Raw genomic sequence first — 16,246 nt, 5'->3', positions numbered from 1 at the left:
CCTTATTATAAGTTTATTTTGAGTTTTTTTATGGTAAAATAGCTGTTATTCATCAGCTAATAGTGAAAGGAATATACCACTGTGATTAAATGTTTAATATCATCTATAGCAATCACTACTTAATTATCTCCAAATACGAAAATCTATACTAATATTATAAAGCTGAAGAGTTTGTTTGTTTGTTTGAACGCACTAATCTCAGAAACTACTGGTCCGATTTGAAAAATTATTTCAGTGTTAGATAGCCCATTTATTGAGGAAAGCTATAGGCTATAGGTTATATATGAACCACAGGCGAAGGAGGGGCGTCCTGCTAGTGTAATAACATCGTTCTATTGTAACGTGAAAAGAAGACTAACGAACAAACATAATTTCGCATTTCTAATATTATTAAGTGTAGTAAGTATATTATTATATTACCGTGTAAAATAGACACATATGAAATAACTCTCGTATATTCACAAATTCAGTTTTTGCCTTTCCGACAAAAACGCAAAAGCGTATTAAACCAATAAACAGATAAAGAAAAGCGCGAGAAGGCAAAAAGAAAAATGTTATATTGTTTATCAAATTTGGCGTTTGTTACACGAGAAAATGTCAACGGGAGAATGTAATTTGATAAAGTTGGAGGGAGCTACCTAGCTCTTTAATACTGGTGTTTTAGAACAAATTGTATGACGTATGGACTATATTATTTGGCAATGGGCTCGAAATTTATTGAAACTTCAACGTAGATTTAAAACATATCGAGGTATGTGGCAATATGTAACGTATATATAACGTATATATCTTTTAATTTTGTCAATGATGAATTGTTAATTTTAATACGCGAATATAGAAAAACTCTCTTATAATTCAACTATAATTATAATGAAGGAAACTAACAATATAGTAAGAAAATTTAAATATACATCTTTATCTTGAAAGTTGAATCCTATATCCTTTTCCTTATCCTTCCCAGTGTTTTCCCTTATTCCTATCATCAATCCTTTTTTAATCTCTTTCCAATTTATAGAGGTGTAAGTTCTGCAATCGACCTAACGCCTCTTCAAATGATTATGGGCGGTGGTAGCGTTTACCATCAGGCGTCCCATCAGGTCAATTGCCGATGATGACATAAAAAAATGTTATGACTGCTCTTTATAAATAACACATACAAACACAAAAAAAACCTTTTACGAATTTTGAAAAGTATTTCTAATATCTATGGCTAAAATATAAGCCTAAAGAGTTTGTTTAAACGCGCTGATCTCAGGAATTACTTATTAAAACATTCGTTCACCATTGGATATATATACATCTCTCAGTTCTATCTTATATATAAAATTCCTGTGTCACAATTGTAGTTACCAAACTCTTTCGAAACGTCTTGAGCGATTCTTATGAAATTTTCTGTGCATATTGGATATGTCTGAGAATCGGCCAACATCTATTTTAGATACCCCTAAATGATAAGAGTAAGGCAGAACAGCGGTTGCCGGGTCAACTAGTAAGCTATATATATGTACCATGGGCGAAGCTGAGCGGATATAAAACTACCAGTATAAAATTAAATTCATTAAATCTGATAAAATGAATTAGGACTGCACAAACATTCGTACTCGAAACGTGATTGGGTTTAATTCACATCAAGATGCATCAATCATTATGATTTAGTGTTCCGAACTGGATTGTTATGTATATTACGATGCGATAGTAGACAAATGATAACACCTTTATTAACTTAAGCTTTTATTAACTTCGCATGTATAGTATTTTCTTGTGTTTGATTTTACGCGAGTATTATACATTTAGAAATTAAAGACTTTTTAACGTATTTTAAATGCGATTTATTCATTATATTATTAACCCGACGTTTCGAACACTTTACAGCGAGCGTGGTCACGGGAAGACTTGTATGTTTGTATGTAATTGACTCCTTTAGACTTGATTTGAATCCCCTTTAAACGGACTGTATACACTTATCAAGGATCGGTGACAATACAATAATTTCAGGAGTTTATAGTTTGTTGTAATTAGGATTGCTAAGATTAAATAATTTCCATATGTGTAATCTGTATTACAAAAAGAAGTGAGAACAATTTGGTTGAAGATCATTAAAGCTATATTTATTATCTTTTATTTATACTATGTATAAATGTGTGTACGATAGTATATTTTCTATTGAAAAAAAAAATTAAAACTAATAATCTTTTTACATCCAAACACATAAAAGATAAATTTTTTAATATTAAATTGTATTTAAATTATCAAAATATAGTCTAACAATGTACATACAGATATTGAAGAAAAAAAAATCGTTATACAGGGTGTATTTTTCACGATATCACTTACGAATACTTCGTCCGTGCACAAATAAATTATACCAAGTGGGTGATATTAAAACCGTTGAACTATGAAATGGCTCCCAGTGACATCACGTTTCGCACAAATAGAATTTCCTACGATACTTTATAACTATCCTAACGTAGATTACAATTGAATAAAATGAATCATCCTGTGAATGATATAATCGACTAGCTGCACGCCCCGGCTCCGCCCGGGTTGTCATTTATCGTAATTAAAATTATTTAAACTATCCTATCTCTCAAGTTGGATCGAACTGCACATGGTGTGCGAATTTTATAATAATCGGTTAAGTGGTTTAGGAGTCCATTGAGGACAAACATTGTGACACGAGATTTATATATATTAAGATTTAAAGCTGACTAGGTTTGTGAAAATGGTTTTATTGTATCAAAAACTACCGAACGATTTTGGTCGAATTTTAGTTTTCAAGTAGATTCTGACCTCTATCAGAATGCATCTTTTGTACCTACCTCGCGAGTGAGTCAGAAGCTAATTAGGAGGAAACATTGCAACACTAATAAAAAATAAAAATCATATACAAATTTTTCCACAGTAATTTTCTCACAGAAGCATTTATAAACTAAACCCAGAGATAATTTAAGCGGCTAGATCAGAAATATTTGCCGATAGCTTTACGGCTGTTAAAAGTAATAAAATTTCCATTCCCTTTGATCAAAAGTTTCCCATAATCAGCTACGGTGTTGAATAAAAAATCCTGCCTGAATTTAATTCGGCCGGCGCCGCGTCAACGGGATTTCTCAGAAAATCCACGCTCATAATCTTAGCGAAACTTATTTTTATCGGGGCACCAAATTAGCAATTTATCATGCTCCGATGAGTTATATAATCAGTTTTTTTAATATGGCGCGTACGCAATTTTTGCGTTTTGCAAGGAATTTCAATTAGTTGCTTTTTTAATATTCTATAGCTTATGAAGGAAATGATGTTTGCATTCATTCATACATCATCACCATTATATCAGCCCATATGTATGTTCTCAATACTGGAACACAGGCCTCCTAAGAGGGTTCAGGTCATAATCCACCATGTTGGCCAAGTGCAGGTTGGCAGATGTCACATGTCGTCGAACTTTTGATTCTTGGACATGCCGTTTTCCTCACGATGTTTTCCTTCACCGTTTCAAGCAGTGGTGATGTTTTACACATGTGCAGATAAATTGAAAAATCAATTTATTTCCTGCACCCTCACCCGGTCTCGAACCCCGTCTTATCAATTTTGAAGTCCGAGGTTCTCACTATTGAGCCACCACTGCTATTATACATGTGTATTTGATAAACATTTCTTTCTTCATACAAATTAGATAACGTATATTTAATTAAAGTTAATTACAAAGTTTTGTAATTTTATTGCACAAAGCATAATGTATCTTTTAAATATTAGATTATAATATTAGATATCTGAAGCATTAAAAATGATTGTACTAAAAATCACTTTAAAAATGCTAAGTTGTTAAATAAATAATTTGACAAAAATCTTATACATTGTCTGTATTTTAGCATGGTTTTTATCATGAAAATACATTGTAAGAGGTATTTTTGAGATTTATTGTAATAATTTTTATGCTTTTTCCTCTTTGTGCTTGATAGTAAATTAACCCCCCCCCCCTCTCGTTACCCCCTCTCGTGAAATATTGGAGAACTTTTCTAAAGAAAATAATAATTATTGCCTAATTTAAAGGTAAATATGTTATTGTTAAGTTAGTCATTTTAATTTTAATTTACGTACTGTATTTATACTATTACAAATTTGTAAAAGCAAACCTCTAAATGTTTTACAAATTATTAAGTGAATTAATAACACAATATATTATAATAAACTGTTTATATACGTACACATTAATAGGGCGGATCTCTAGTAATTTATTATTTAAATTGAATCTTATTTAAATCCACTAAACAGTAATAAATAACCTATTCAACTGAGTAAAGCTTTATTTTACAAAAACAACTTATAATACAATCCGTTGCTACAATCACAGTATATGCTTTGAAATGAATGTTTTTTATGCTAAAATTTTCAAATAAAACATAGGTTACAGACCCGACCCGACTATGAAAGACAAACTAAAAATTCATATCTGCTAACCTTTGCAATAAAAACGTCCACGTAAACATTCTCTAATAACATTTTTATGAGATTGTTATTTTTTATTGTTATCGTTTGCATGAATTGTGACCAGTATTATAAATACTACGCGCTCATTTAATTTGAGAATATTTGATAGGTACTTATAACTAGAATAAATGTTAACATGTGTGCGACTAATGTAGCCTTGGTGGTAAATAATTATGTAAAAAAAAAAAATTGACATCCCTCCCCGCTCCCAGTAGGAAATTCTAAAATGCGACCAAATAGCAACAACATATGAAACACAAAACAATCACGTATATTGGTTAAAAACTCACGGAGTTATCGAGTACTCTATCTGCTTCGTTTTTTGGGAACGACGGTTAACAGATACATGTCTGTGTTCTATAGTATTATACATTCTATATCTCATAAAAATCTGAGGAGTTAACGAGATTTTAACTAGATTTCTAAATAGAGCCAGGACTCGATTCAAAACTGTTTATTTCTTCGAAAAATCGTTTTTAACGTGCGTATAAATATTTAAAAGTCGTCTTAAACCATATCCTGTCTTGAAATACTTCATATAGTAAAAAACCCCCTGCCGTTTCATCGCTGAGTAAAAAAAATGAAAACTTAATTCGAGCAATTTGACTCCAGACGTGTTTTCTACGAAGGCGCTAAATTACCGCGAAATTGTATGGTTTATGTCATTAAAACGCTATTTTTCTAAAAACAATGGTAGCATAATGCTTCTAGCTAAATGTGTGGGTTTGACCGAGAACCGCCTACAAAATGTGTTTCTAAATACTCTAATTCGGCATAGTACATTTTATTTGGTTAACCTTGACATTTAAGTACCTGTTTTATCCCTTATCATTTCATAGTATACAAAGACGCTTTCCGCCGCCTGTGTGTATAGTACGTTCTTTAAAATTAGGCAACAAATTTTGATGGACTTTTTTCAATAGATAGAGTGAATTAAGAGGATGGTTGTCCTTGTTCTTATCGCATACATTTGTTTGTCTTTTATTATCCCTTTTGAATAACTTTTTTCCATGTATGTCATATATAACTTATAAGGGTTGTCCACATATATCAAATGGTCTAATTTTCCTTTAAATTTCGTACACATATAGATATAAATCTGATAATAAATAAAAAAAATTACAATTGCCAGTTCAAAAAATCTGTTTAATCTGTCACGCGACAGTAGTAAATTACACACTTTTAAAAACTGTTCTGAGAACTATTACAATTTATAATAGTTAACTCTATACCTCTATACTTTCTCCTTGAGGAGAAAGGGGTTGAAAGAAAATAGGTATATATCATGAAAAAATTAATTTCGGCCCACAAATTAGAAATAAAAACTTTATGCATTTTCATAAAAAATATTAATTAATGATTATTTAGAAAGAAAGAAAGAAAATGCAATTTATACTAGTCAAGACTTATAATGTTTTGTTATAATAAGAGCTAAATAGACTAAATTGGAAATCCAATCAATAGTATGAAAGACTTGAAGATACTTAGACTCTCCACTGATTTTCAGTGGACACCACATTGACCCCCTGACGCAATGTAATCGCAGATTCTCAATAAATTTAACCATAGACATACCCCTAAGCTATAATTACACAGTTAACTCGAGTTAAATGCCTTGTTTATTGCTTGAACCATATATCAGCACCGCTAAAGCATGGGATGTTTTGGGCCCAACCAAAATTGATACCAATCGTGTTCTAGACATTAATGACCGTGGCTATTACAGCGTTTTCATTCGGTGCGAGTCATGAACTTATTCCCCTACCGTCCTTAACATGCTGTTATTAGCTATGTATGTAACACTCTTTAGACTCGATTTTGACCCACTTTAAACGGATAGATTTGATTAAAACTTTACATACTTATCAAGGATCAGTGACAATACAATAGTTTCATGAACTATATATTATTATCCTGATTGGGATCGACAGAATTCAATAATTTTTTAAGTATACTGTGAATTCAATTTTCTTATATATGATAAGTGCAATATAGGTGTAATAATGGGTTAATAGCTTAATATTGATGGCACATTTCGCCTCCACGCCAATGTTTACAAAGTTTATAACATTGTATGAGTGTGTTCGTGTGTGTATAAGTATGGGTGTGTACGTACATTCATTCACCCCGCTAATACGTTAATAAATACGAATATTAGAAATCGCTCAAAATAGCAACCCTGGACCGCCGGTATATCACTTTATTTACGACTCTCACATTACACGAATACTCTCACAAAATATCGAATGGCCAACCCCTGAATAACCGACCGTTATTTTTGTCATAGCCTCGCTTTTAATTTTGCTCTTTTATTTTTTTTCTCACAAGCAACATTTAATTTGTCAACCTAATTACCTTTTTAATCTGTGCTAAAATGCTTCGTATTATGACGTGATTTTCAAGTTTTTTTGATGTTCTATATTCAGAGACATTTTTAAATGTGAAGATACCATTTTATGATTGAGTTGAGTAGGTATTAAAGAAATAATTAAAAGACAAATAACAAATAGTGAAATTCTTTTAGAGCCGATTTGGACCCACTTTAAACTTATAGATATTGGATGTACACTTATCAAGGATCGGTGACTATACAAAAAATTTACAAAATTTATCTTACTGTCCTAATATGGAACGACAGATTTAAATAGTTTCTATCATGCCGGAATAATACACTGTATTTGAGAGACTGATTTCGATTAAGCAAGTTTTAACTACATTCGTTATTTTACGTAAAATATCGTGTATTATTAAAAAACAAGTTAGTATTATTGAAAAACAGTAAACAACAAAAAATGCTATTTCACATTTTGATAAGCAACCTTCTCCAAGTAAACAAGGTCCATATTTCCAAACCAACATGTCTTAACATCATATTTCATTCCACGCAATAAAGTTATCATAAATTAGGAGAAAACATTAAAGTAACCATTGTAATTGCTAGTTTAGTATGGACAGAGCATTAAGCGTGCAATTTAGATCAGATAGCCGGTTGTTCTGGCGTGTTGCCTGGTGTACATAGCGAAATATATTGACTATCTTCTGGGTATTTGGCACAAATTGAGCGGTTTGTGCTCGTGAACATTACTACCGTTTCATGAGTTAGCATTGGGTATTTAAATTTTTGTTTTGTAGCATTGAAATGCTTTATAAATGAGAAAATTTGTGTTTCGTATTGGTTGTGATGGTTCTTAACCGCCTCAATAGATGGCACTTGGTGTCCCATAGGCTCATTAAACCGAAATCGTAGAAGAGATTCGATTACTATGGCGGGATCACGGGTGGCCGAGAGACTAGGCGTTGCTACGGTTTAGCAAAAAGAGGCGGTTTCGAATCCCGCCTCATGATAAAATTTTTAGCATTGGGTATGTTTAACTGTTTAGCGTTAATACGATGTTATGTTTCTTGTGGTTATTATAAGTTCTAAAAAATGTGAGTATTTGTATTGTTGAATACAAAAACTCACATTTTTTAAACGACGCAAAAGGCAAGGGTGTTATAAATTTAACGTGTCTGTTTGTATGTCTGTTAGTAGTGAGTAGTAATGTAGCTCTCTTATGGCTGATCCGATTTTTATTTACAACTAGCATTCCGCCCGCGGCATTGCTCGCGTAGTCACGGGTAAGATAAACTCGGGGAGTTACCGACAAAGTTCCCGTTCCCGTTAGATTTCTGGGATAAAAACTATCCTATGTCCTTTCTCGGGTCCAAAACTATCTCTGTACCAAATTTCAACCTAATCGGTTTAGCCATTCTTGAGTTATAAATAGTGTAACTAACACGACTTTCTTTTATATATATATATAGATTTTTTGTAGTAGAAAAACTGAACGAGACCTGGATTCTTAAATAAGTATTTTTTTATCGAAGAAGAATTCAAATTATAAAAGAAGATTTTTGAAACATAATCACTAAGGATTTAACAGTCCTTATTTGCAGTTTAACCTTTTTATGCTTTATTTTAATTGTTTATAAAAAACCCCATCAAGTGTCTCTTACACGCTGAACTAACCAACATGGAAAAGGCGGGGTTTACGCCAAGTGACTGACAGGTTTTAGATAAAATGCTGGCATCTTTTAATTTTGACATATATTACGAAAAATCCAAATGTGAAGTAAAAACATATATCACCTCTTTAGAATCCGGTCTTGGCTCAATTAATTAAATAATTAATTTGATTTAACTTGAATAATCTATTAATTACTATGGCCTGAACCCTCATACTAGGCCTGTGTCCCAGTAGTGGGAACATATAAGATCTGATGATAATGATGATGAATAATCTAATCAAAAACGAAATATAATTATAATATCACCGACCATTATTAATTTAAATGGTGTTAGATGACGAAAGCGAAGTATGTTGAAAGATGAGACTTATGTTTTAAATGAGCTTTCTTTACACTAGCTTTCGGGGACAGAACCGCTAAGCCGATTTAGATGAGATTTTATATTGAGCTACCCGGGGAAATCCTTTTGCATTCGCTGCTAAGAAATTATCAAAATTTGAATGTTTTTAATATAACTTCGAACATTATTTTATGGCAAGTTATGTTAATCTTCTTTATTATTATTATGGAAGACACAAGACTTTTGTCTTTGATCATGTAATAATAGTATCTTGGCGTTTCTGAGGCGTTTATTCCTATAGCAGCATTTGCTGAGCAACTGGTCGCCTGATGGTAAACTCTGTCAGTGATGGCATCGACCACAAACATTAGCACGTCTGCAACCTTACGCCTCTAAATGTATTGTGACCTTCAATGGTGTGGGATATAGATACAATTGGTCAGGAGAATTAAGAAAAGGATACGTTCCTCCGGCTCCGCCACTCACCGGCCGAACCACAAAACACCCGTACGCTATTGGGTTCTTATGTGGAGATTTGGAGACTGGCCCGATTGATAACTAAATGTACTCGACTCCCACTTTCAGCAAAAGCAGCAGTCATCATCATCATCATCATTAGCCTTTATGTGTTTCAACTGCTGGGACCCAGGCCTCCTATGAGGGTATGGACACAAAGCAACAGTGGTCAACTAATTATGATAATAATAACAAAAATTAGGTTGTTTCTTTAGAGATAGTGTTTCAAAGTACATATTAATCTGCCCTATATTTCTATTTTTTTTCTGTTTAAGGCTTAGATTGAGCGATTTATAATATAAGTTCAAACACACTTATTTTCCGAAGGAAAAATACCGGTTCTGTGTAATTAGATTTTAATCTATGTCGGTAAGATTAATTCACCCAATTGTAGCGGCATAATCAATCACTGCTACCTTCCATTTTATTGGCTTTTCATACAAGTCTAATTAGGTACAGTCAGCTGGAAAAGTTGAACTTTATTCGATAAAGTTACTCTCTTTGACTTTCCGTGACTTTTCACTATTTTAGCTTTAACCGTTTATCTTTAAGTCTTAATCTTTTGTTTTATTTTTAAGTGATTTATGTATAATTTTGTGAAAGTTGGTTAAAAATGATAAGTGATACGACTAGTATAGTATCACACAACTAACTCTTTGCCCCAAGTACATATATAGCTTTTATCCTCAATGAAGTTGCAGGTTTCTAATGGTAAAAGAATTTCTGAAATCGGTTTTGTGTTTTTTGCGTGAAAACGTTATAAATGTAATAGTAAGTATAATAAAAATACAAATGTTTCCTCTTCTTAATATCAGTGTATAATAATTTTAATTTAAAATAAAATATTAGGATAATATTATATGTCATCTGTAAACCATCAGGAGATGTAAAATTTTAACACATTTTGACCGATTTCAATTCAAGGAAGATGTTCTCATAGTATTTTCTTGTTTTGATTTTACGCGAGTTAAAATCCGTTAAAAAGTTTTTAATTTCTAAGATCTTCTCAATTTGACTGTAAGTTTTTCTTTTTTATAAGAATTTTCGGCTAGGTGAACCGATTGTGATGATTTTGTTTTATTTAAGGATGGGGTTCCGTTTAAATTTGGTTTGGTCCGATTTGGTCTAGCCGGACTCGGAACACTAAGGGTTCCCTACAAATAAGCTAAAGCAACTGCAAAAATAATAATTCGCTCATGTATGATTGATTAACCTCGAATCTCTCTGAAAATATCAACTATCTAACTATGACAGTTCGTTAGATACAGTCTAGATACAGACCGACGGACAGACAGACCGATAGCGAAGTTTTAGTTATTCCCGATTAGCCTAGTGCGAAAGTCTTAAAACTTAGAAAACATTTTGTATAGCCACAGATAACATAATACTTTTAGTATTATTTAGTTTGGGACTCGACAATATGTGAAATATAAAATCTATAAATCGACAAGTTATCAATGGTGACTATTGATTCAAAACTTTTGAAGAAAGAAAGAATGTTTATTTAACACCACATTATCTTTACATTACTAATAATAAAAAGGTGAACTTATAATCAGTGTGGTTGCAGGCAATTTATTAGATATATTTCTGCTTTAAGATACATAATATCTATGACTCACGGACCGCCCTTGGTACATTTATAGCCTTCCTCAGTAAATGGGCTATCTAACACAGAAAACATTTTTCAAATCGCACCAGTAGTTCCTGAGATTAGCGCGTTCAAACAAACAAACAAACAAACTCTTCAGCTTTATAATATTATGTATATATATCCTCAAGACTCTGTCTTTAACCAACATTCCCAAAAACAAAGGAGGTTCCCAAAGTTCCCAAGGAGGTTATTTTTTTGGTTGATAAACGATAACTTCGTGGGTTTTCAGTCGCTTGACGTGATTCTATTTGTGTTTGATAGATAATGGTTGTTATACTAGTCACATTTTAGAGTCAATGACGCACCCCTCCACCAGTAGTCAGCTTCCTTTTATTAGACAATAATTATTTAAGCATGTGATTTTTTATTATCCACTTAACTACACCGTAGCAACGCGATTGTTAAGTTATTCTGTTAAATTCTACTATTGTGAGGTTTTGCGAGGAAGGTATAAAAATATAATGGTAAGCTACGATCCCAGTTGCGGATGTCGGTGCCAACGCCAAAGGAAATTGCGAAATGTAGCGCAGTAAATATACGTTTCTTTTTAGGTCATATATTGAAGGCATAGATGGCGATAAACTTTCATCAAGCAAAAGCAAAATGTGTAATATTTTATCAATATATAATAATATCTAATGGCCAGTGAAATAAATTGCTATAGTATTTTCTTGTGTTTGATTTTACGCAAGTATATATTTAGAAATTAGTCTCCCCGTGACCAGGCTTGTTGTAAAGTGTTCGAAACGTCGGGTTAATAATATAATGAATAAATCGCGTTTAAATCCGTTAAAAAGTCTTCAATTTCTAAATAATTGCTAAATTAAGGTGCTAACTGGGCTAGTGGGTCGGATGACAGTAAGCGATCCACTGTCTATGAAGATAGGGTCGTGCAAATGCGTTGCTCACCTCTAGAGGATAAAGAAAGGATTGTTGACTGAAACAAAGGACTATAGGGAATTGTGAGAAAAAAGATGCAAGTAGCCGGCTACTCCATTCATCAAAATTTGTACGAATAAAGGCGTCATTTACACACAACTATTTCACGTCGATCTTCGCGGTACGAGCCGGCCCAATTCGTGCCGAAGCATACTCTACTCAGACATTAAAAATATCTAACTTATAACTAACTTTTTACATTAAATTATAACTTTATTTGGAACTCTGTTAAAATGAAGTATGCAATAACATAAGTAAATATATCCTATAACTGAATATGGTATTGATTTAGGTCGGGGTTGCTTTAAATTATTCAGATGCTAGCTTTTTACCAGTGGCTTCGCCCGGGTACTCAAAAGACATTAATGTGGAATGGACATGTTTCACCACGATAAAATGTAGCCTAATATCTATATCCATACTGTTATAACTACATAACTAGCTATAAAACTAAAATCTCACCAAAATAATTCTATTACAAGGATAAATTGCTTTGTGTAATTCACAGTACCTTCGAGGTTTTATTTTATGCTCACACAGCTTATTTTAGCTCATAAACGAATAAATTTACAAAACTAAACTCCTTCCTGGCATACGTCGTTTCAACAAAAACTTCCTAGGCATATAAGCTCTGACATTTATATTAAATATCTTTACGAGTAATAAAACTTTCCCAGTCATTTGTTTACATTAAATATTTTTAAAAGAGGATTTGCTATACAATATATATGTTTTAAAGTGTTACCCACATAATATTCAACTTATAGGTTACATTTTCTTGAAAAAATGATTTTTAAGTGTTACAAACACAAACAAAGCTATTTATGAACGAATTAATGTAACCAGGGAATAAAAAACAAATTGCGAATATGTAATGAAATAAATTATAATAAACAGCTCTTTTAAAATTTAAGTTTTTGGACTGATTATTTACTATTAATAAATAGTTACGTTAGTAGATGAGATAGTGTCTCTTCGAAATCTATGAAGAACAAAATTCTGTAGTCCACACGAGCATAGTCGTGGGCGGAAAGCCAGTTCAGTTACAAAACAAAAGTCGAAAGTGAAGTGTAAGCAGATATAAAGTGCACTTTCCTCTTTGTAACATATCAGAGAACTGTGACACGACCGGTGAGAGACGACGAAGAATCGACGTTTTAACATTCTACGAGTATGATAGTTCAAATTAATTGAGCAAAAGCTAAAACAAAAAAGTATACTTACACCTTCATCTAATACAAATAGAATGACAATTAAGGTATTATTTATTTGTATGATTGTAAGGGGTGAACTCGAAACGACATTACTGTTTTGAAAAATATTTCACTAGGAGAGAGCTCATTTATTTCTCAGTCACAATGGCTACAATTTTCCTTTATATTTTATCCCAATACAAATGAGGAAAAACATAAGCGAGTGACTAAACATTTCCGTAGATAAGTTTATTTAATCTATCAGAATATGTCACAATTCGAACTTCTTTTGTATAGAACAGGTTTTTATAGATATGCTCCAATGTTCATAATCTATTCTTCTTAATTTTCGTCTAGGCGAAGACTTGAGTTATTTCTGTGCGATAAATACTTTTCGTGTTACAAAGAATGATCTATAAGTCAGCTTTGTTTCTAGGCAAATGGATTAGAATTTCTATAAATATAGCAGAGTAATATATTTAAGTATATATACTTCTAGCTCAATAAAAGTCCGACCATAAATGCTATTTAACTGGTAGTGAACTTGGCTTTTATCTTTATCATTTTTCTTTGAAAACGCTAAACTGTTATGGCCCACGTTTTTATGCCCACGGGGAATCTTCTCTTTTCTTTCGCAACCATTAGCATTTTGAGGGGCATTTCATTTTTTTAACTTAACCTCATAACAATGATGAATAATGTTTCGCTTGAAGATTTCGATTTAAGTAGTATTTTTCGTCATACCGAAACCATATTACGTCTATTGGAGCCCTCGTCAATATACCGACTAATGCGTTTATCAGGAAATTATCATTTCTCTTGCTTTATCTTTTACTTTGAAACAAATTGGCTTTGAATTAATATCAACAGTATTGTGTTTTATATTTACAATTACATATACAAAACGATAACACAATAACACAAGCCTTCTGAAGATATTTTCGAATCGACCAGTCCCTGAATTTCGCCGGAGAATACTTGGCTTTAAGAGGATCCCACGTAAATTTTATGAGGAATAACCTCGAAGTGTTCTCATTGAACAAACTTCTAAATGCGTCGCCTCCAACAATGGAGAGTTTCAATTTAAGGTCACCTACACACTTTTTTATGTCAGAGCGAACAAGTGAGCTGGTGATTCGCCTGATGGTAAGCGATTACCACCGCCCATGAACATTCGCAGAGGTAGTGCCAGTGGCACTAATGTGTTGGAAGGGAAAAGAAGATAAGGAAAGGATTGACCACTGAAAAGCAGGAATGGACTGGAAAAGCTGAGGAAAAGGAATGAAGCCTCCAGCTTCCATAGTTCTTTAGATTTAATGGGCCCATTATCCACCATGGTTACCGACATTAGGTACCCGTGACACTTCATCGAGAGAAGTTTCTAGGTCTTAATAAGATTTTGTAAGTGCGCTTCGACGTTTAGTTGATATCTTATGGATGACCTTTAAACTTATTTGGATTTCCAATAACCGAAGGTAAAGTTTTGTTCGTATCATCATCAGGAGGCATTAGTCGTGAGTTGGTTCACCTCTCAGATGACAAATATAAGAAACAGTAGTAGATAAATATATCTATTATACAATACTATATGGTTTCTTCCAAAAAAAAAACCACTTAATGCTTGTACTTAATGCTTTTAATTCAATCATAATATCAATCCTGACCACTGACTCCTTGTATATAATTAAAGTATTAGATTTTTTTACCATTTAGACAATATATATGCGACTCGATAAATATTTCTGAAAATTTTCTTTTGACGTTGTGAATGAATTTAGCGATTTTAGTAAACAGATTCTTTAGAGAAGAGTTATGTACACCTTTCTAAATGATCTCATTTGAACGATGTGTTTTCGTTTAACATATAATTTTTCGCACGTTTCCTTTTTGATTTTATTTTATCAAATATGGGGATTTGATCAATTTAAATTCGCATTTAGGTAACATTATTTGCTATTTAAAATTTTGCTGCATAATTTACGTATTAAACTTTAATATGGGAGAAAATTTAGGCTATAGCGTTTTTTTATTTTGACAGCTAACCAACCTCCCAAAATTTTGTAAACTTAAAACAACAAATTTACAAACATATTTTCCGCACAAACTAATCAATCATATATATTATTTTATCGCCGTAAAAGTTACTAAACTATAAAATGTTCAATTAAATTCACTACTTACACTTTAATCTAATTGAAAACCCATCAATGTCATTGAATAATTAACTTAAACATAAACACAACTCCTTACCAGTAATCCAAAGCCACTCAACTCACTCAACACAACACTACACTTTGAAAGTAAAAACTTCGGACGAACTTTATCAAATTTGGCAGGACGCGGCTGGTCGACACCGTTTCCTATTCCCAACTGAAAGCCAGTGGTTTTCACGCATGCGCGAACCAATTCATGATTCAGTACGATTGTATGAATAAGGTTATTTTATAGGTTTACGCTATGAATATGTATGGTTTTCTTGTGTTTGGTTTCACGCGAGTATTATACATTTAGAAATTAAAAACTTTTCAACGGATTTTAAACGCGATTTATTCATTATATTATTATATTCACGCTCTCCCCGTGACCACGCTCGCTGTAAAGTGTTCGAAACGTCGGGTTAATAATATAATGAATAAATCGCGTTTAAAATCCGTTGAAAAGTTTTTAATTTCTAAATGTATGGTTTTGTTTCGAAAGTAGTAAGACTTTGCGAGAAATATCTAGTGCCTTGCAATACCAACGAACTTTATACGTCCACATTCTGTCTGTCAGAAGATACGTGATGGTGGCCCTAGGTTCTTGAACTGATATTTAGAAGCACAATATAATATTTTTGTTGAATTGGAGGCTAATTATACAAGACTGTAATATAAATATTTCTATACTATCCTTACTAACATGTTAAAGGCGATAGTGTATTTTCTGTTTGTCTTTCTTTCATGTCACAACGGAGAAATTTTAAGGTATGATTTTTGTGTCTGGAGATGCTTAAATTAGAAATAAAGTTGTTAGTACATAGGCAATTTTACACGGAGATTTCTTTTAGCCTCGAGGGGTAGAACTACGTTAAACTATTACCAAAACAGAAAACTGGTTTAATTTTAAATTCAC

At 32.5% G+C, this 16,246-nt stretch overlaps 1 protein-coding gene across 1 annotated transcript in view; it reads right to left on the bottom strand.

The window, feature by feature from the left end:
• LOC119837931 (octopamine receptor Oamb) overlaps window positions 1-15,498 on the bottom strand; it is a 90,641-nt gene extending 75,143 nt beyond the window's left edge. The window contains exon 1 of the mRNA XM_038363725.1: window positions 15,386-15,498. The gene's annotated coding sequence lies outside the window, so the exon portion shown is untranslated. The remainder of the gene's footprint in view (window positions 1-15,385) is intronic.
• Window positions 15,499-16,246: the final 748 nt, after the last annotated feature.

This window comes from Zerene cesonia, chromosome 29, assembly GCF_012273895.1.
Source record: "Zerene cesonia ecotype Mississippi chromosome 29, Zerene_cesonia_1.1, whole genome shotgun sequence".
Classification (NCBI taxonomy): Eukaryota; Metazoa; Arthropoda; class Insecta; order Lepidoptera; family Pieridae; genus Zerene; species Zerene cesonia.
This window is presented reverse-complemented; position numbering and strand designations above follow the sequence as displayed.